Below are 5,500 nucleotides of genomic sequence, written 5' to 3' on the forward strand. Positions count from 1 at the left end.
TTAAAGAACGACACCCATATAAATGGACACCTCTAACCTATTAACAAGATGCCGAAGTGCCGGTTCTTGTTTCTGCTGTTTTTGGTTTCGAAATCCTAGTAACGAAATATTCTCGGAATTGGACGAAACGAAGACCCGGGTTCCTATTTTCACCGGAAGCATCCGGAACACCCGGGAAGGACCGGAGGGGGCCACTGGGCCCCCGGACCATAGGCCGGCGCGGCCCGGGCCACGGCCGCGCCGCCATATGGTGTGGCCACCCCTTCGACCCTCTGCGCCGCCTCTTCGCCTATATAAAGCCTCCGTCGCGAAACCCACGATGCGAAGAACCACGATACGGAAAACCTTCCCGAGCCGCCGCCATCGCGAAGCCAAGATGCGGGGACGGAGTCTCTGTTCCGGCACCTGCCGGAGCGGGGAAGATGCCCCGGAAGGCTTCTCCATCGACACCGCTGCCATCTCCACCGCCATCTTCATCACCGCTGCTGCTCCCATGAGGGGGAGTAGTTCTTCATCGAGGCTCGGGGCTGTACCGGTAGCTATGTGGTTCATCTCTCTCCTATGTGCTTCAATACAATAATCTCATGAGCTGCCTTACATGATTGAGATTCATATGATGATGCTTGTAATCTAGATGTCATTGTGCTAGTCAAGTGAGTTTTACTTATGTGATCTCCGGAGACTCCTTGTCCCACGTGTGTAAAGGTGACGAGTGTGTGCACCGTGTGGGTCTCTTAGGCTATATTTCACAGAATACTTATTCAGCGATGAATGGCATAGTGAGGTGCTTATTTATATCTCTTTATGATTGCAATGTGTTTGTATCACAATTTATCTATGTGCTACTCTAGCAATGTTATTAAAGTAGTTTTATTCCTCCTGCACGTGTGCAAAGGTGACAGTGTGTGCACCGTGTTAGTACTTGGTTTATGCTATGATTATGATCTCTTGTAGATTATGAAGTTAACTATTGCTATGATAAAATTGATGTGATCTATTCCTCCTACATATGCATGAAGGTGACAGTGTGCATGCTATGCTAGTACTTGGTTTAGTCTTTTGATCTATCTTACACTAAAGGTTACTAAAATATGAGCATTATTGTGGAGCTTGTTAACTCCGGCATTGAGGGTTCGTGTAATCCTACGCAATGTGTTCATCATCCAACAAGAGTGTAGAGTATGCATTTATCTATTACGTTATGTGATCAATGTTGAGAGTGTCCACTAGTGAAAGTCTAATCCCTAGGCTTTGTTCCTAAATGCTGCTATCGCTGCTTGTTTCTTGTTTCTTTGCGTTACTCTTGCTGCGTTACTACTGCTTGTTTGCTTGTTCGGGCAAAGCACTTTTCCGGTGCCGTTGCTACTACTTATTCATACCACACTGTATTTCACTATCTCTTCGCCGAACTAGTGCACCTACTAGGTGTGTTGGGGACACAAGATACTTCTTGCTTTGTGGTTGCGGGGTTGCTTGAGAGGGATATCTTTGACCTCTTCCTCCACGAGATCGATAAACCTTGGGTGATCCACTTAAGGGAAACTTGCTGCTCGTTCTACAAACCTCTGCTCTTGGAGGCCCAACACTCGTCTACAAGAATAGAAGCTCCCGTAGACATCAAGCACTTTTAAGGCGCCGTTGTCGGGGAGGAAAGGTAAAAAGGCACTCATACTCCGGTTCCGAGTAACGGTACTTTTACGGCGCCATTGTGTTTGTGCTCGAAGCTATTTCCTTTAGATCCTGCAATTGCATCTTTTTGTTTCTTGTTTACACTAGTTTGGCATAATGGACAACAATGAGCTTCTTATTCTATTTCCTGATTCAAAACATGGATTGTTTGATGCGAAAATTAAAAAATCTATGGAATCTTATTTGCATCTTTGGTAGTAATATTAGTATGAACGCTTTGAACACCATTGTTGATAATAATATAGAAAGTTCTAAGCTTGGGGAAGCTGGTTTTCATGATCTTTTTAGTCCCCCAAGCATTGAGGAGAAAATTTTCTTTGATAATACTATGCCTCCTATATTTGATGATGAGAATAATAATGATAGCTACTTTGTTGAATTTGCTCCCGCTATTACTAATAAAATTGACTATGCCTATGTGGAGAGTAATAATTTTATGCATGAGACTCATGATAAGAATGCTTTATGTGATAGTTATATTGTTGAGTTTGCTCATGTTGCTACTGAAAGTTATTATGAGAGAGGAAAATATGGTTGTAGAAATTTTCATGTTACTAAAATGCCTCTCTATGTGCTTGAAATTTTTGAAGCTACACTTGTTTTATCTTCCTATGCTTGTCACTTTGTTCTTCATGAATTCATTTGTGTACAAGATGCCTCTTCATAGGAAGCATGTTAGACTTAAATGTGTTTTGAATTTGCCTCTTGATGCTCTCTTTTGCTTCAAATACTATCTCTTGCGAGTGCATCATTAAAACTGTTGAGCCCATCTTAATGGCTATAAAGAAAAGAACTTCTTGGGAGATAACCCATGTGTTTATTTTGCTACAGTACTTTGTTTTATATTTGTGTCTTGGAAGTTGTTTACTACTGTAGCAACATCTCCTTATCTTAGTTTTATGTTTTGTTGTGCCAAGTAAAGTCTTTGATAGAAAAGTAAGTACTAGATTTGGATTACTGCGCAGTTTCATGATTTCTTTCTTGTCACGAATGCTGGGTCTACCTCCCTGTAGGTAGCTCGAGAAAATTAAGCCAATTTACGTGCATGATCCTCGGATATGTACGCAACTTTCATTCAATTTGAGAATTTTCATTTGAGCAAGTCTGGTGGCCTAATAAAATCCATCTTTACGGACTGTTCTGTTTTGACAGATTCTGCCTTTTATTTCGCATTGCTTCTTTCAGCTGTGTTGGGTGGATTTCTTTGTTCCATTACCTTCCAGGTAGCTTTGAGCAATGTCCAGAAGTGTTAAGAATGATTGTGTCACCTCCGAACATGTGAGTTTTTGATTATGCACTAACCCTCTAATGAGTTTGTTTCGAGTTTGGTGTGGAGGAAGTTTTCAAGGGTCAAGAGAGGAGGATGATATACTATGATCAAGGAGAGTGAAAACTCTAAGCTTGGGGATGCCCCGGTGGTTCACCCCTGCATATTCTAAGAAGACTCAAGCGTCTAAGCTTGGGGATGCCCAAGGCATCCCCTTCTTCATCGACAAATTATCAGGTTCCTTCTCTTGAAACTATATTTTTATTCGGCCACGTCTTATGTACTTTACTTGGAGCGTCTGTGTGCTTTTGTTTTTGTTTTTGTTTGAATAAATGCTTGTGTGGGAGAGAGACACGCTCCGCTGGTTCATATGAACACATGTGTTCTTAGCTTTTAATTTTCATGGCGAAGTTTCTTCTTCGTTAATTTGTTATATGGTTGGAATTGGAAAATGATACATGTAGTAAATTGCTATAATGTCTTGGATAATGTGATACTTGGCAATTGTTGTGCTCATGTTTAAGCTCTTGCATCATATACTTTGCACCCATTAATGAAGAAACACTTAGAGCTTGCTAATTTGGTTTGCATATTTGGTTTCTCTAGAGTCTAGATAATATCTAGTATTGAGTTTTGAACAACAAGGAAGACGGTGTAGAGTCTTATAATGTTTACAATATGTCTTTTATGTGAGTTTTGCTGCACCGGTTCATCCTTGTGTTTGTTTCAAATAACCTTGCTAGCCTAAGCCTTGTATCGAGAGGGAATACTTCTCATGCATCCAAAATCCTTGAGCCAACTACTATGCCATTTGTGTCCACCATACCTACCTACTACATGGTATTTCTCGGCCATTCCAAAGTAAATTGCTTGAGTGCTACCTTTAAATAATTCAAAATTTATCACCTCTGATTTGTGTCAATGTTTTATAGCTCATGAGGAAGTATGTGGTGTTTTATCTTTCGATCTTGTCATTTACTTCGACGAGACTTTCACAATGGACTAGTGGCACATCCGCTTATCCAATAATTTTGCAAAAAGAGCTGGCAATGGGGTTCCCGGCCCGATTAATTAACTTGCATTAATAATTCTCTTCACATGTTTTGCTGCGATTCATCAGGTAAGCAACTTAATTTTGCAAATAGACACTCCTTCATGGTATGTGATTGTTGGAAGGCACCAGAGGATTCGGTTAGCCATGGCTTGTGTAAGCAAAAGGTTGGGAGGAGTGTCATCCATAAATAAAGAAAAACTAAACTAAAGTACATGTGTAAACAAAAGAGAAGAGGGATGATCTACCTTGCTGGTAGAGATAACGTCCTTCATGGGAGCCGCTCTTGAAAGTCTGGTTGATGAGGTAGTGTGACGCCCCAAAACCGGTACCATGAGGATCCCAGCGAATCCGCCGAAATCCGCACGATATCGATTTTAGGAGACGCACCACCAAGCGCCTCGTACACGCCGAAGCATGCACGCGATGCGGGTGGAATCAATCACGAGCGGTAACATTACAACAGGATTACAATAGAGCCCACAAGAAACATATATTACAACAACGACTCCAACGAGTCAAGATACAAATATACAACATGAGATCCAAATCATACGGAAGATCAAATACATCCGAGTACGGACAAGATACAAATTTGGACTAAGAGTCCTGAAGATAACCAGTGGCGTCCATAACCCTGCCCAGGCCAAGCCGGAAGGGTAACCTTGCTAGCGTCGTTCTTCATCGAACATATCTTCATACCTGCCCGGTTATATCCCGTAGAAGCGACAATAAGTACGGGTTCGTACTTAACAAGACTTCAAGACGTATAAGCATTCGTCAACCCGGTCGTCCTTTGTACTTGAGGCACGCGAGGGACTTAGAGGACGCAAGAGGAACGTCATAGGCAATATGGTGGGGTTAAGCGACGTCGCGCAAGCACTAAAAACCTATAGAGACACTCTACTACATTCGTCTAATCGGAGAAGGTGAGAGAGCGCATAAACTAACATGCTCTATACTCGCAAACATAACACGCCCAATGTGTTCCCCTCGCAAGGAAGTACTTACAAAGGCACTCCACGGTTGACAAGTTTTAACCATTTATTATTGAAGTTGTACTAACTTACTATGCAAGTTATTATTAATAAACAACGAGTGTAAGTTGGCTATGGTCGAGTCATACGACTCCAAGTCGTCCATAACCGCGGACGCGGCTTATCGATAAGATTTTACCCTGCAGGGGTGCCCAAATGTGCCCACACGCACGATCAACCCACTTGCGACAGTGGATATTACGACTCGCACTCTCCTTCACGACAACAATGTCCAGAAGCCACCTAACCAAGTTGAACCCGTATCGAAGTCCGGCCGTATCTCCGAAGCGGACTTAGCTATGTGTGTCAACGTGCTAGGTGGTTTAAACACACACTGGGGCGATAAACCACTTCGCGAGGCTCCACGACCTATACGTGCATACCGAAACAAGGGATACAAGGCACCCGAGGGCTTCCCAAAGTAAATAAGTAACAAGTCGGCATGCACGCAACAAC

The sequence above is a fragment of the Lolium rigidum genome, chromosome 4 (assembly GCF_022539505.1).
Source record: "Lolium rigidum isolate FL_2022 chromosome 4, APGP_CSIRO_Lrig_0.1, whole genome shotgun sequence".
NCBI lineage: Eukaryota > Viridiplantae > Streptophyta > Magnoliopsida > Poales > Poaceae > Lolium > Lolium rigidum.